Here is an 18103-nt window from a genome sequence, read left to right on the forward strand (position 1 = left end):
GGGTCCTGCCAGCCCTGGGGCTGCCCATGCTGCCTGGCTGAGCCAGTCCTGTGGCTTGTGGCCCCTGAGATCTGGAAGCTGGCAGCAGCAGGCTCAGAGCACCTCACTCCCATTGCTGCAGTGGAAGGTAAGTTATGGGCCCTGGGCGGGGGGGCTGTGGCCCTCCAGGGTGCCTGGGAACCTGGGCAGGGGGGCTGTGGCTGTAAGAGCTTTCAGAACAAAAATGCTTGATTTGTTTTTTTTCCCAATTTGACATTTCAATACAAAATTCATAGCATCACACGAAAGTAGGGCTGGAATGGACCTCAGGAGATCACTTCAGGCAATCCTCTTCTCAAGGCAGGGTCATCCCTACTCAAACCATCCCATTCAAGTGTTTGTCTAACCTGTTCCTAAAACTGCACAAGCACCTGTGTTGCACAACTACAGGACTTATTACCCCAAAACACTAGAAGCACCCTGGGGAACGAGGGCCATCAGTATCCTACTGCTACAAGGGTTGTTAAAATACACTTGAGAGATCCAAGATAGCCATGCCCCTACTTCATTGTTTTTAAATCTTTTGTTAAAATGTTAAAGGTAAAAAATAGAATAAAATGTTTTTGATTGATCTTGAACGATTTTATATACAAAATGTCATTACATGGATCATTTCTAAACTTTTTCGTTTTACTTAAGACTGAAAAAATATCACAGACTTTCACATGAAACAAAAACTGTTTTCTAGCACCAGACTGTTTGTGGAAGACTACAGTCTTCCCTGAAGGTCTCCAATGGTCAATGTAGTGTCTTTACCCAGCCCAGTATTTTAGCTTGTGAGATATAACAAGATCACAACAGAAGGTGGCCCGGCTGTTTCTAGGTTGCATTATTCCACAATTGAAAGACATGCAGTCTGTTAAAAGACATTTGAAAGACATGCAGTCATACATTTGTTCAACACAATTGAAAGACATGCAGTCATACGTTTGTTAAATGTACAAGGTATTAGGAACTTCTTTTTCCATAGAAAGGTCAACTGCACTTTAATGAAAAAGCTGTCTTTGCTTCTTGAATCTGTCTGTACTCTCCTTATTCTGATAACAAGTACCTTTTCAGCTTCACATAGAGAAAGTTATTTTGAATTATGACCTCTAAAAGATGATAATTCTGAAATATTCTTAAATGAAGATAATTGAATTGAGTTTCCATATAGTAATATGGCCACTAAATTAAAAGGGGACAGACAAATCACTAATTGTAAACAACAAAACACTGGATGTTGTCATTTTACATTTTTGCTGACTTCACAGAGCTGCAGCTGCCTTGTGGAGAGCTTTGCTACACACTTTATTGTGGTAAAACAATTCTGTTTATATAGCCTATATTTTCCTATCTCTTTATCCTTATTCTGTGCATTACTAGTAGCATTTGCATTTAAAAAGTGCCTTTGATTCTTAAGAGTTCATCTGCCTTGCTGCTTATCATGCACAAAATGAGAACAGTGGCAAAAAACCCCCACACTTCCCCCAGGTTATGGATACTGTCTGCCATAATAAACAGGAAGAACTTAGTGATCAAATCTGACCTAGTGCCCTTCCTCCTCCTTATTGAGACAGATTCAGTCAAAGATATTGCTCAAGAATGACAGGATATGACCCTGGGAGACTCAGGAGAATTCAGGACAAATTGGAATTTTAAGTTATTTATCTGGAGTTAAAACTGTTACTCTAGTTGTTCATAAAAGTCTCCCCTTAGAAGAGAGGACCTCACACCAGCTGTGAAGATCCTCATCTCCAGTAACTGTAAAACAAACAATAAAACCCCCCTGACAGAAATAGATTAAAATGTAATTCTTTATTAGGGTTGGAATGGCTATTACAATTATATACTTACAGGGGATTCTCTGTGCTGTGATCACAGAGTTACATGAGCTTCTACTATTTTTTAGTGTGCAACATTTCTTTTTTCAGTATTGTATATGTCACACTGAAGGAAGAACTGTTTAAGTTGGTGTTTGCATAGTGATAATGCTCCCAATGTCCAACGTGCTGTCAACACATATAAGAAGGCATAACTCATGCTCAAAAGGAATTCAGCTTAATGTACTTTTAGTAAATAATGAGTATATATATATTTTGTAATATGATGCTCTGTCTTATTTTTCAGAGATTATGAGTATCCAATAGCCGTAATAGAAGCCAACAGAAATGGCAAGTCTCAGAAAATCATAAGGCTCCTGCATTTTCAGAGTATTTTAGTGTCTGTGAGGTAAATAAATCCTATTTCCATTTAACAAAGAGGGAAAGAGTAGTCCAACTCTAGTCATAGCTTAAGCAGATATAGCACCCAGTTACAAGTAATGGTAATTGTATCTGCTTATACCAGAGCTGAATTTGGCTTAGAGAAGTTATGTGAATAGGCCAAGGTCATACAGCAAGATAGTTGTGGATTTAGGGCTGGAGCCTATGTTTGAGTATTGTACTGCCATTATTCCTATAGCTAGTCAATTAATATTTGGGGGTGTTGGTTGTAGTTGTGTTGGTCTAAGGATGTAGGCAGACAAGGTTATTTGGGTAAATGTGATATCTTTTATTAGATCAACTGAAAAATTGGAAAAATTGTTCTTTGCAAGCTTTTAGGCACAGGAGCCCTTCTTCAGGCATAGGGAGAGCCTACTGGTGTTTGTCTTCTCTCTAGGGTTGAATAGAAGGTTAAGCCAATATGCAAAATGCAGGTCTATATTCTATTCATAAAATGCCATTTGGCAGAGCTACTATGCAGTAACTCCAGTTACGCGCAGGCATTTAGTACTTGTATAAACAAGTACTATGCAGTAATGACTGTGCCGTCAGCATCCCATGTAGAGATGGCCTGTATGTAAGAGGCTGACAGTATTAGTCTAAAAATCCTTACTCTAATAAGTACTTATGCTGCTGGAAAATGTAAAGTGGTTTATTGGTGACAGTTGCTGATTGCTTCACCTGGAGGGCTGAATAATGAAGAGGGAGGGAATCTAAGGTATAGCCGGAGCAAGAATAATGGAGAAACTTTAGGAGCAGTCAGGAGGCTTGAACTAAATTTTGTTATATTTTTATTAATGTCTTTGTTGGTGAGTTTGTAAAGCAGAATGGGAGAGACCTATGCTCCTCTTATTTTATTAGGCTTTCTAGTCTCTTCATACCGTAGGAAAACATAAAATAGGAGGTGGGAAAATGAGAATATTGATCCAACAGATTATATTTTTTGACTATTTGGCTAGGAGCAAATCTAAAATAAGCACATACTTTCTAAACAGAAACGGTAAAAAAGATAAGATCAAGTATAACTGTTATCAAAGCTGAGTGGCAATCCAAATCTCTAGTATGTATTACATATCTTGAAAAAAGAGAAGTTAATTTAAGGTTTCTCCATATTAAAAATGTTTCATTATCTACTGTTGATCATGCTTGTCATGTTATTTTGATATACAGTTATTTGGCTATGTACACTCTCTGGTATACTTTGCCTGAAATGGAGTAATACTCCTCATAAGTGTCAAACTGGGAGCATCTACATGTGCCCCTGACTGCACAGTAACCACCATTACTGTGCAGTCTCAGCAGTACACGGATCGTTTCTAACCCTAACGCGCAGTAGCATCAGCATCATGGTGCATGCCATAGCTCGTCACTACAGCAACATAGCGTCTCATGTAGATGTTCCCGCTGTTACCCTGTGTAATTCCTCTATTGATTATAGGCCCCTAGTGTATCTGGTCTTATAAATAGAGCTTGTAGGCTCTTAGGGCAGGGATCTGTTTTTGCTATGTATTTGTTCAGTGCTTAGCATGTTAGGGCCCTGAAGCCAGGTTGTGGCTCCTATATGCTTCTGGAATATAAACAAAGAATAATAATAGTAAACCATGAATTTTAGAAAGCTAGCTACCTTCTCATACAGAGCCTGATTCTATTCTCATAACAGTCAAAGATAAGAACATTATTCCCTACAGCGGTAGCAGAACTAGGTTGAAAGTGATGTTTTTGAATAGTGGAGGGGAGGATAACCAAAAGTAGCAGTGCTATACATTAAACTTTCAATGAATATATTTTAAAAGATAAAATGCCATTCAACTTCAATTTCATGTGCCTACACTTACAATGTTAGCTTCTGTCAGTCAGGTACTTAGGGCTCCACTACTTGATTTGAATATGCAAATATACTTTCTCTGCATAAAATGCATTAGCAGTATAAAAATGGAGGTATATGTATTTTTCCTTGTACAAACAAGATCACTGAATTTTTTGTCCTTGATTCACAGGAAAGTATAGTGCCATATAGTACACAATAAAAATAAATATATTTAAAAGAGCAGTCTAAGCAACTGGCAATAGAGAGGTTTTGTGCATGAAACAGCATTTTATTGTGTGCTTAAAATTTTTTTTTCTTTGAAAACATCTTATAATATTTAAAAATACTTAAAGGGAAACAGTGACCATTTGCTGCTCTCAGAAGCCTTACTGTTCACAAGACAAAGTCAAATGGATTTGGGTTTTTTTGTTTTTTGTTTGTTTTTAATATGTTCCTAATTGTATCTCTTTTGGGAATTTTTCTAAAATGTGGAAACATGAGTTTTCAAGTCACTATGGGGTAAACCTGCATTAATATCACCCCTAGCCACATTGATGAGGGCAGGTAAGAGACTGAGAAATCCTGGTCTTCAAACCATAGAGCTGTTCTTTGGAAGATACCTCAGCTACAGAGCAGAAACTCCTGTATAACAGTGTGCAGGGTGAGAAGATTTGCACAGCAACAAAACCTCTTGTCCTCACCCATCTTTATTTTCCCAATTGCCTGTCTGAGGCAATGTGTTAGGAGCATCCATGCATATTACACAGGGGATGTGAAGCATCAGCTTGTTCCCCTACACCTAATATCTCTTCCCACTTGCACAACTGCATAGGCCGTGTTATAAGGCATCATTTTATGACCAAGTAGTTGAAGGTAACACTTGCTTTTATTTCTTTGTGTCACAATTTAGGGACCTGGCTCCAGAGTGAGACACACGGGTGTAAGCCTGCTGCGCCCCCGTGAACCCAAGGAACCCCGGGAAGAAACCCCAGGACCCCTGACAGACCCTGGCCTGCCCGCAGGTAAGCAGGGGCCCATGGTGGGAGGGACATAGCCAGCCGGGAGCTGGCTGAGTGGAGGTGGGGAGGGTCACGTCCCCCAGGCTGCTACTTGGCCCAGCCCCCCAGGGAGCCGCATGACCGGGCTGCCAGTGCATGAGCCAGGTTGAGGGGGCACTCACCTGCCAATGTGGTGCCTATCTTCAAGAAAGGGAGGAAAGTGGATCCGGCAAACTATAGGCCCATCAGCCTGACCTCTATCCCAGGGAAGGTCTTAGAAAAGATTATCAAAGAGGCTATTCTTAACAGAATGGCCGATGGCAACGTCCTGAGGGATAGCCAGCACAGGTTTGTTGTGGGTAGGTTTTGCTTGACCAGTCTTAGTTCCTTTTACGACCAGGTGACCTATCACCTGGACAAGGGAAAAGAGATAGATGTCATATATCTTCACTTCAAAAACCCTTCAATCTGGTATCCCATGATCACCTCTTAGCAAAACTGGCTAACTGTGGCCTCAGCCTCACCAGGATCCACTGGCTGGGGAACTGGCTCCATGGCAGGAGCCAGAGGGTGGTGGTTGATGGAAGTCAATCATTGTGGTGCTCTGTGACCAGTTGGGTCCCCCAAGGCTCCGTCCTTGGGCCTATATTATTTAACATCTTCATTAATGATGTGGACATTGGAGTCAGAAGTGGGCTGGCCAAGTTCACCAATGACACCAAAGTCTGGCATAAAGCATCCACACCTGAAGACAGGCAGGTGATCCAGGCTGACCTGGACAGGTTCAGGAAATGGGAGGCTGAGAACCTGATGGTGTTTAACACTGAAAAATGCAAGGTTCTTCACCTTGGGAAGAAAAACCTGCAGCATCCTTATAGGCTCGGCAGTGCTATGCTTCTTAGCACCATGGCTGAAAGGGACTTGGGGGTCATGATCAACCACAAGATGAACATGAGCCTTCAATGTGATACTGCTGCTAGTAAAGCAAGCAAAATGCTGGCTTGCATACATAGATGCTTCTCAAGCAAATCCCAGGATGTCATTCTTCCACTGTACTCGGCCTTGGTGAGGCCACAGCTGGAGTACTGCATTCAGTTTTGGGCTCCACAATTCAAAAAGGATGTGGAGAAGCTTGAGAGGGTGCAGAGGAGAACCACACACATGATCAGAGGTCAGGAAAACAGACCTTATGAAGAAAACCTGAGAGCTATGGGATTCCAGCCTGGAAAAGCGCAGGCTCAGGGGTGATCTGGTGGTCACCTATAAGTTTATTGGGGTGCTTACCAGGACCGGGGGAATGTCTGTTCACCAGAGCGCCCCAAGGGATGGCAAGGTTGAATGGTCACAAACTCCTCCAGGACCATTTCAGGCTGGACATAAGGAAGAACTTCTTTACTGTCTGAGCCCCCAAGGTTTGGAATAGACTGCTGCCAGAGGTGGTTCAAGCACCTACTTTGAATGCCTTCAAGAGCCTTCTGGATATTCATCTTGCTGGGATCCTATGATCCCTGCTGACTCCCTCCACCTTGGGCAGGGGGCTGGACTCGATGATCTTCCGAGATCCCTTCCAGCCCCAGTGTCTATGAAACCTATGAAATTTCTGTATCTGTAACATGGGGTATTTTAATCTTTACTAATCTCACAGGGATATGTAAGACTTAGTTCTGTTTAATGAGCTTTTTTGAGATTCCTGTACTAAAGATGCAACAAAAGTGCAAAGGAACAGTATTAACTGTAATTCACTCTTGTTTATTGAACCTTTCTGTCATTTGTTATTTGATCAAAAACACTAGAATCCATGGGCATGATGATTTGGTATTAAAAACTATTTAGAATGAGAGAGACTTGTGAATCCATAACTATATATTTCAGGCCCATATACATAATTTCATCCACTTAGCTGAAATAAATGATGTGGGGAATTCAATGGTAGGATTTGGGCCAGAATTTGTTTCCTCTAGTATAAGAATTTATTGTCCATGTATATTTGTCTATCAAGAGACGTATGGGTATTTTGTAAGTTCACTTTAAAACTGTGACATCTATTTTTTCTATTGACAGTAGGCACATCTACACATTGCCCTACGGTGATGTTGTTACTGTGTTCTCAAAGGAAGTACTAAAGCACAGTACAGTAACTGCCCATATTGTGCCATGCGCATGGTGCACAGTTAGTTTTAGCTCTACTTTACTGTAGAGGCGCACTAAAACAGGGGAGTGCGCCATTACAACAAAGTAGCTGCTGGTCACATGTAGATTTACATGTTCTCTACATCACCCTAGCGCATGATACGGTGATGCAGCATGTTGCTATGGCAATGTAGGGTGACATGTAGACACACCCAGTGATATGCTGATGGTCAGCTGAAATACTTGGCTCTCTCAGATATGACAACACAGTATGGGGATTCATTTTCTAGTGATTTTAAAAAGTTCACCTTCTTTCTGAGAGCAGCTGAAAGGACTCCCACAGAAAGTGGGAGTAATAAACTAAATCTGATCCAAAATAGTTCACAGATAAGTATCAATTTAAAAAAGAGAGCTGCTCAACTTTTGGATACCTTTTTAAAACTAGTGGTTAGTCATTCAAAAGGTCAAATCAAATGACATGCAATTAAAACTAACCTGTCTTCCATAACCAGAACCTCTGAATTTAGAAGGACATAGTGTTTTTGTCATCTTGTTCATCCTACCGATAGAACTGGTCTGGCTGATTTAAGAAACAGCTGGTTTCATTAAACTGTGGTCAGATCCTCAGTTGGTGTAATTCTTTATAACGCCATTGATTTCAATAGCACTATGTCGGTTCATACCAGCTGAGAATTGGCTCTGTATCTTTAAACTTGCTATTAAAATAGCTGATCCTTATCTCACATATATGGTTGTATAGCTATCACAGCATTATTAGGGACAAGTGAATTGTAAATAAAAGCATTCCAAACCTTCACCCATCCCCCAAATTGAGTAATAGTTCTCTGGTAGATTGCTTGTACACAGAGTAATAATAATACCTTTTTCTAACTTGATTTGAGTCCCTATCACAACTCCTGATCAGTTGTGAATCTCCTGTAGCAGTGAATAAGGTAAATGATGTAGTTGGGCTAAAAATAATATGGTGATGTACAGCTGCCTATCACAGATTTCCTTTCTGCGTTTATATGAACCAACATACATTAGCAGTGAATAACATCCTGTTATAGAATTCTTAGAAGTAACATAATTAGTTTTGTTGGCATGGCACAGTATGAACCAGGAGCATGACAATCTATTTGATAGCACAGCAGATCCTTTAGAAAAGTTCAACATTCTGCTTCAAAACCTTCGGTTATTTTCCTGAGACCATGTTTCATCAGTGGTTGAAAAAAACACCTTTTCAATCTTCTTTTGGCTAGTAGCGCAAAATATGGGTATTGTGAATGGACGTTTCTTATTTTTATTAAATATTGGGTATTTACGGAGATGAGTAGAACAGGCATGATCATGGAAAAAAAAACTTAATGCTGAATTTTTCTACAGTGTTTCTTCAGACTCCCAATGACAACAGATGCACAAAATCAGAATTACTAAGGACACTTTGCTTATACACTTAAATTTGCTAACTCCATTTTTGCTTTATTAGCAAAGGCATAATCGCAAAGCTTTAGTTGTACTTGAACTTTGTGGCTATGTACTTAAAAGATGATCAAGAGCCTTTAAATCAGTTCAGCCCATGGGCCCAGAGGAGAAAGTCAGCTCAAGACTGCATACAGATGTTTTGAAGCATTTTCATCCACACATGGCCAAAGTTTTATGCAAAAGCTATATTAAATTGCTAAAGGCAAACAGAGCTACTTTGTTAGGTAGTCCTTTAGGTAGTTTTAAAGTTTGTTTTTATCTGATGATGACATTTGCATTGGGAGTGAGATACGGCAATAGAAAACCTGTAAGGGCAGCATCAATGGAATACATGTTGAAGAGAACAAAAAGAGTTCTTTTTACTTGTAAATGTGAGGCCTATTGCTGTATTAAATGAAAGGGGCATAAGCCAGTGCACTGGAGGACATAACACTAAAGTAAATGTATAAGGTACAGTACTGTTTCACACAGTTTATTAAAAAATCCTGTGTTCACTGAATACAGTGTTGTAAATTTTTCTCTTGCGGGCAAACCCTGGTCTTTCTCTTAAGTGCAGAGGGAAACAAACAAAACGGAACCAGGGCAGTTATTGCATGGGATACTCAGTACATGTTTTAGCTGAGCTTGCAGTAGGCATTACCAGGCCAGACTCAGTTTAGAATGTGTTCTGAGCAGTTGCACAGTAATGCTACTATATAGGGCTGTGCAAAGCTTCGGCCCCTGATTTGATTTGGTGGAGATCCTGCCTGATTCACTGGCTGAATCTCTGAATCTGAATTGAATCAGAGGACCCTTCAGTCTCTCCGAATTGAACTGGAACCCTCCGAATCGATTTGGAGAGATCAGAGATTCGGACATAGAGACAGCTTTAAATGTTTTTTCTACATACGTCTAGGTAGCAGGGGCTTGTAATTGCTGCAGAGCTGGGGAACATAGAGTGTCCCACAGAAGTGCAGGGGGCTCACCAGCATGCTTGGCAGGAGACCTGGAAGTGAGTCAGAAGCATTTCTGGTCCACTTCTGGGTTCTCCAGGGAGCACTCTCCCATGGCCCCTCAGCTCAGCAACTGAGGCTTCCTGGGTCTGGGGGGGGGGGCACTCGGGGTCCCCCCGTGGCCAATCAATGAGCTGGGGGGCCAGGGAGCCTCCCCCCTCCCCCCAGTGTGCTCCCTGGCAGATTAGTAAGTGGACCGGAAGTACTTCCGGTCCACTTCCAGGTTTGCCGCCAAGTGTGTGGGGGGCCTCCCCGTGCTCCTGTGGGACCCCCCCATCCACCCCACCAGCACAGTGTTCATGAGCCACGCTGGTACTCTGAGGTATGTAGAAAAAACATTCAAAGCTGTGTCTATGTCTGAATCACTGATTCTGTGAATCAGCATTAAATCTTCAGATTTGGATTAGCCAAACTGAATCAGGGACAGTGATCCAAATCAACGAATCAAATCACTGTCCCTGATTTGGGCCAAATCTGAATCTGAATCAAATAAGACCCGTTTCACACATGCCTACTACTATGATCTCAGCCCACTATGCCCCTCCAGCCCAGGACACTGACTCCAGCACCAGGCACCACAACTTGCCTATCCACCATTGAGGACATGCAACCCACGTGCCCAGAGCTCACATCTTCCCTGCCATGTGCCCAGTGCTGCCCAGCCTGGGAGCACTTGCCCCAGCACAATGGGGCAAGGCAAATCTTTGTTGCTGCTGGTAGGCAGAAGAGGTATGGGGAGCTGAGCCCAGAAGAGTGTTGCTTCTTCTACTGAATCCATGAGATAGACTGAGCTGGGTCTTTGCTTCTGGCAGTCTTGAACTAGCTCCAGTGCAGTGCCGGGGCTAGGACCAAGAATCAGGACACTGGAGTCTTGAACCAGCTCCAGTGCACTACCAGGGCTGGGAGCAACAAAGAGCTGATTGTCATTCCCTGGTCTCAACCACACTGAAATCTTGAACTTGTATCGTCTCCATGGAGCTACAGTACAATGATAGCTGAACATCTGTTACTTAACATGATCTTGAGATACTCCTGTGAAAACTCATAACTTTGCTATGATATGATAACACTTAGTGCATGTTTTACTGCTGGAATGTAAAAGTGCTCATGTTTTAAGTTCAGTTAACACATCCTTAATGTAATGGGTGACATAGCCTTTGGAGTATTATATAGAAGCTCTCAGGAGCCTGAAAAGGGGAATGTAATTTCTACGTGCTATGAGCTTAGATCAGCGGGGAACTCTTTGCACTACACTGAACAGTGATACTTGGTACTAGAGCCATTGTTCATACACCTAGAATATTGTGTAAAACACAACAGCCCTATTGTTTCTGGGGGAAGAACAATAGAGGTCCCTGGTTCCCACCTAGGTACTTGACATAATGGGATATCCAGGATTTGGTCAATAGTGGGTGCATCTACAAGAGATGCTGACTGTGCAGTAGCCTGATACTAATGCACAGTAGAGTCACGTGGCAAAAACCATAACACAACACTTCTGTGCAGTAGTATTAGGCTACTGTGTAGTAACGTCACAATAAAAGTGTTTGCTGGCACTACTGCACACTAACTGTATTTAGTATTTGTATAAACAAGTAACAATTGCACAGTAGCGTCTCGTGTAGACAGCCACTGATGCTATAATAACAGCTGGCAAAGGACAGTTAGCATACAGAATAAAAGGGAGGAATGTATTCACAGGGAGCCTTGTGTGATTCCATTACCTGCATCTCTTTCTGATGATTCCAGAAGGTTGAACAGATGGGAAGGAGGGGAAAGCCTATAAGGAAACCTAACTGACTCTGGCTGAATTAGCTCTTTAGTGCCATTTCCTAGATGATTATTCTATTGGTTAAGGATCTTTACAATGTGCTTCAGAGTTTGTTTAGCGCACAAAGGATGCATCTACATGAGATTTTTATTGTGCAGTTGACTAATTAGCCGCACAGTAAATGTCTCAGCAGCTACACGTGCGCCCCTATTAGGCTGAAGTAAACTAATTTACTCCACAGTAGTGCACATGTAAATGCTGGAGGGGCTCGCTGGGGCACAAGGGTTCTTCAGTGAGGGGGCTGTCTGCTGACTAGCCTCATGCTCAAGCCCCCTTGTACCCCATGCTGAAGCCCCCTTGTGCCCCAGCCAGCTTCTCTGCAGCATGTTAAGCTGGGGAGAGCAGCCCCAGGCTGGCAGGCTGAGCCCCAATGCCTGCTGCCAGCCAGGGCTGCTCTGCCCCAGCTCCACATGCTGCACTGTGAATAAACTCTGGAACACTAAGCTCCACTGTTTATTCATACACTGTAATTGCACATGTAGACATGCCCAATGACACCCATGGAAAAATCTGCATTTCAACTAGGTGACTGTGAGGTATGCAATTTTGTTTTAATCTGAAAACATGTATGATTAATTTCAGTACCTTGTACTTGTCAGTTGTTACCAACAGTCATTGTTTTATAGTATCAGTTGCTGGTAAACAGAACTTACAGTAATCCATCCACATGAGCTCTTGTGTTTGCCTGTAGTTTCAGAAGAGTAGCAACAAGAACTTAATGATCAATTCACAGCAGTTTTTGAGAAACTTACTTGACTTGTTGTATTTGTTTTGTTTACAAAAACATATTATAATTGGCTAACATGGACCTGCAGACCAGGATGATGCCAGCCTAGGGAAGGCATGAGAAGCTGCTCCACTCTTCTCAGCCATGGGGGCAAAGGCTTCCTACACTATGCCAGATTACAGACAAACAGACCAAGAAAAGACCAGAGTGTTTCCTTGCTGCTCCACTCCCCTCTCATAGACCAGTCCTGGAGGCAAGTGGAACAGCAGTACAAAGGCCCCCAACTTGTTCCTCAAACCAGGTAGTCACTAGTTTGGGGAATCATGTGTAGCACTGCTTCTGGGAGAACTTCCCCAGCCCTAGTTCCTGGCATGGTGGGCTTTTAAATCACTGCATGTGCTGCACAGCTGGGCTGCACACACAGTATTTAAATGTGACAGAGCCTAGAACCAGGTTGGGGAAAGCCTTTCTGAGCCCACTTCCTGTTCCTTGCAGCTTTTAAGTCACAGCTGGGAACTGGCTCTAAAGTTACAACCACCACCACCCAGCTGACAGTCCTTGGTTTAGGGAACAGGTGGGGAGCAGCAGGGCAAAGCCCCTACCCTGTTCCCCAAGTTGAGCAGTCCCTGGTGGGGAGCTGCTTCTCCCTTTCCCTCTCAGAACAGACCAGGAGCAGAGTGTTCATTCTTGAGAGAGAGAGTTTCTGTTGCAAGATAAATCTTTCAGGTTGACACCTGGAAGATCTTTCTTTTGGAGGAGGTATGTTTCCCCTGTGAGAAATTTGAATAAATTCTTATATACTTCTCCAGCAGTTTCTACCCGAAGAGGTACGATTCTCTTGGTAGAAATGTGATGCCTGTACATGGCCTTAAATATATCATGTAGTTAAAATACAAATGCTAGAATGTAATTAAAAAAAGAACCAAAGCAGATGATATTGCTGTTTTCTGTTGTAATGATGAATATAATTATTCACTAATAAATAATAATGCATTTTCAAGTTTAACAATTTTTATTTAATTAAATTATGCACGTTCACAAATAATGAATAATATTGCTGGTTCTTTACTTCATGGTGTTATCATTTAACCACTAACAACAACAGCAAATACAAATAATAATGCTTACTTCATTTATTTAGTAGCTGAATATACAAGACAGGTCAAAATTAGCTTTTTAAGGTGGTAAAAGTTTGGGATCCAAGAAGGAAACTGAGTAGGCAGAGAATATCATAAGTTTCAGGGTGTATTTTTTTAAAATATGATGGTTATAAGAATCTCTGAATATAAAGACTCTACAACATACACAGTAAAAATTCCAGTGTGAATGGATATGAGTTACGTTACCTGTACAAGTCTCTTTCAGTACTGTGGTACTGACAACTCTGGGATTTTACCCTCTATTTTCACAGTACAGAGTTGAGACCTATATTTAGACTGTTATTTCTATACAAGTCATTTGCATGGACACTATTGTAGATAATTGTTATTAAAAGAGGACTAATAACATCTAAATAACTTACAATTCTACAAAAACTGTACATAAAAATGTAATACACAGTAATAGTTTTCTAATCAGAATGAAGACAATAGAAGGTTTGCTGGTAGCCAATTTCATTTAGCTAGTTCTATCATAAACAACTTGCAGTATATGTGCATTGTTGCCATGCAAATTGTTCTTTATTAAGATCCTTCACTAATTGTATTGAAAATGTGTTTATAAAGCCTGTAAGTGTTTTATGTAATAAGTTTTGTTAAAATGAGTTGGAATATTAAATTAAGTTCTGTTGAAATGCTTGGGCTGTAGTTATAACTAACTTACAAACTGTACGTCATTAACACTAACATAAAAATAATTTTCATTTCCATTAATACAGCATTTTATGGATATGACATAGTAAAAATAAGCTTCTAAGTTGCCTTGTGTTGAATAGTGGATCATATTTTCTGCTTGCTCTGTGGTAGTTTTATGCTGTAGCTCCAATGTATCTTAGCCCTACATTTAAACAAATAAGCTGTGTCCACAACACCCTATCTCGCTGATTCTGGCATGCATTTTCAGCCCTTTGTAGTCACTGCAGCATGACATAAATGAGAACAATTCTGGTACAAAGGAGTTTGCCTGCATTGAGCTACAACAGGACTGGGGAACTGCAACAGTGGGTTTTATGATTTGTATTCTTCGTATTCTGCTTGTGACTGAGAATCTGGCCCTTAAAATTGTAATACTGAAGAAATGTCTCTGAGCATTTAACCAATGGATAATGCACCAGAAGATCTGTCAAAATCTTATCCAGATTCTGCATCAATTGAAAAGGGTATGACTGAAACAAAGTGTGAATGCTATAGTTAACCTAAGCAGAGCTTTGTGGAAGTATTTTTAGACTCAGTGGGCACATCCAGACGAGCCCGAGTACAAACACATCTGCAGCGCCACATACCGCACAGTCCAGTATTCTCCATGCTGCAAGGCCACACTGCCCAAGTATGCGCTGCTCCAGGGGTCAAAAAACCCATGGGAAAAAAAAAAATGAGCAGTGCACACTCATGCAGTGTGTGCTGCTGAAAAGCAGAGCTGGGCTACTTGGAGCTGCACTGTGGCTGCCAGCCAGGCTCTGTGAGACAGGACTGCCGCAACTGCAGCCTGAGGAGGACCCCAGGTAAGGCTTCTGGGGTCAAGATAGTGCTGGCCCCAGCCTTTCCTACCACCCCCAGAGTAACTTCCTGCACACCAAAGCACACAGGCATTCCCTGGGGGCAAATAGCTGCAGCACAACTTACATCGCTGCTACTTGTCCCCAGGGAACTAAACATTTGTTGTTGTCTGGACATGTCCAGTGGGTGCATCTGTAAGTGCTATTAATATGCAATAGCAGGGGTTTTAAACCTTTTTTAGTAAGCGTACCCCTGGCAGCTGGATGCAGAGTGGAGGGCGGGGGGTAGTGCATGGCGGGATGTGGAGTTGGGGAGAGAGGGGGATGCGGCCGGATGTGGACTGGCGGCAATGCGGGGTGGTGGGTGGTGGCCACCATGTGCAAGCTTCCCCCTACCCCTGTGTCCAGCAGGTTAGGTGGCACCTGTGTGGCCCACAGAGGGGCACCACTGCCCTTGCCCTGCCCCTGCTCCTGAGAGGCGGTGGCACAGGGTAATGGGTGGTAGCGCTCCATCTCCATGCACCCACACGTAGCCCCTAGGGCCTTCCCAAATACCCCCAGAGGTACATGTATCCCCAGTTGACAACCCCTGTGCTATAGGCTTAATGCACAGAAAGTCAGTCCCCGCTAGAGCAGGAGAGCAGAGAATTCACCAGTCCTGGTGCTGCAGCTGGAAGCCATCCTTACTCACAATTCCTATTGCTTTACCAATTTTAAGTTTCTTCCCATGTAATCCAAACTCCACCAAAGTATCAGTCAAATATATTCCAGGATTTTATCATGTCTGTCTGCAGCTTCTGAAGGGTCTTAAATTCTCTTATGGTATTGGAAGTATGTGATACATTTTGTGATTATTTGACCTGGAACATGCCCAGATTTTTTTTTTCATAGACGTTAGGGCTGGAAGGGACCTCAGAAGATCATCGAGTCCAGCCCCCGAATCGAGTCTAGTCTCCAATTATTATGAGATTATGCGATGCATTCTACTCTTCCACAGACTTACTGTGATCTTGAGCTAGTTACTTTGCCTTTCTATTCCTCAGGTTCCTCATCTGAAAAAATGAGTTTAATGATACTTACTTGGTTTTGCAAATGCAGACACACAGTATTCTATAACAGCTAATAGCCACTATTATCTATTAGTTGTGTTCATTCAGCATTTATCACAATGTAAATGTTCAAATCCTGTTACAGATTAGCTCTGGTAGATCATGTTGCTGTTAGCTAACGGCCTGCTGTGAATCATTGTTATAGGACGTGCATTGTAACTTAAGAGTCAACCTGAACTGGAAAAAGATACTTCAGGCAAGAGCTGTCAGCATTTTCTATTGATAACATTTGGCTAGCATAGTAGCTGAATAAGGCTACTGCAGTTCTTTCTGAATTAAAGGATATCAGTTGTATGGCAAGTGAACTGGGAACTTGTGGTACTTAAGAAGGCAAGGATCAGTTGTTTGCTGAATATTCAGTGTGCCAGACTGAGGATACCGAGGCATCCACCATTGCAGGAAATGGACTGCAACAATATATTTTGAATTGTAAGAGAATCATTCTTGAACTATGATATAGATCAAATGTACTTCCTCTCTTCATGAGACTGATGAGAATTCTACTGTGTCTTCCACACTCGAGTGCAGAGTACTGGAGGGCATTCAGCATGTTGAGAATGGTCAAACCATGACTATATCAGTCTCTGAACCTAAAAACTCTGAACTGTTTGCTACCTATTAAAATGAATGAAGAAAAGCTGTATTTTGATGTGCATCATCCCAGAGAATTGCTTGAGGCAGAAAATAAAATTACTGCTACTTAAAATAAGAAACACATGTCTTCAAGCTAGATGTCTCCCAGCAAGTACAACAGTATCATTCTCTCTCAAGCTGCCTTTTCAAGAAAGAACTATTTCCACAGCAAATTGTATGTAACTTCAGGAATTAAGATATTTTAACAATAAGTGTTAAAATATTTGTTTTACTTTGTTATTTGGCATAGAATCCACCAGTTGCTTGAAACAGATTGTCATTGATGCAGGACTAAGTAATCCATATATTTAAAGACATGAATGATGTGGCCGGGAGAAGCCCGGATCGCCTGATGAAGGACTACCAAGCTCTGGGAAGCAAGCTGAAGGAGACAGGAGTACAGGTGGTCTTCACCTCTATCCTTCCAGTGAGAGGATGGGGATGACGCCATGAGAACTGCATCAGAGAGGTCAACTTCTGGCTTCGGAAACGGTGTTTCCAGGTGTGCTTCGGCTTCCTTGCTCACAACCCATACTTCCAGATGAGCGAAATGTTTGGGTGAGATGGGCTTCATCTCTCCCGCAAAGGTAAGCGTGTGTTCTCTTTCAGGTTGGCTGGTCTCCTCCAGCAGGCTTTAAACTAGACTCATCGGGGGAAGGGGAGGATGAGGTTGGAGGGAGCATCAGAACACCAAACCATGAGTCACCCACAAGAACACCCCAGCCAAGACTGACTATGAGCACACGAAATACCCAGGTAAGTGACAGGGGCCCAAATAGTCCTGGGGTTAGGGAGGCAGGGCTTTCACCTTTAGGAGGCCTTAAATGCCTATACACCAATGCTCATAGTATGGGGAACAAGCAGGAGGAACTTGTCTTCCTGATAGCTAACGCAAACCCAGACATAGTGGGGCTCACCAAAATGTGGTGGGATCCAACACATGACTGGGTGGCGAACATCAAGAGCTATAGGCTGTACAGGAGGGATAGAATAGGGAGGAAAGGTGGAGGCATGGCGCTCTACATCAAAGAGCAATTCACATCCTCAGTGAGCAGCACTGGGTCAGAGGAGGGGTAGACTGAAGTGCTCTGGATCAGATTACAAGGGGGTCAGGGGGAAAGGGACTTAACGGTGGGGGTCTACTACAGACCACCTGACCAGGGGAAAGAACCTGACAGGGAATTCTCAGGTCAGCTCACAGAGGCAGTTAGGTCAAAGGATGTGGTCATCATGGGGGACCTAAACTATCCGGACATCTGCTGGGAAGAGCAGTCAGGCTGGATATCAGGAGGCACTACTTCACAGTCAGGGCAGCTAGGATCTGGAACCAACTTGCAAGGGAACTGGTCCTTGCTCCTACCCTGGGGGTCTTTAACAGAAGGCTAGATAGACACCTTAGTTTCATAGTTCCATAGTTTCTAGGGTCGGAAGGGACCTGAGTAGATCATCTAGTCCG

This window comes from Gavialis gangeticus, unplaced genomic scaffold (genome assembly GCF_001723915.1).
Source record: "Gavialis gangeticus isolate Ggan-Ray unplaced genomic scaffold, GavGan_comp1, whole genome shotgun sequence".
Lineage (NCBI taxonomy): Eukaryota > Metazoa > Chordata > Crocodylia > Gavialidae > Gavialis > Gavialis gangeticus.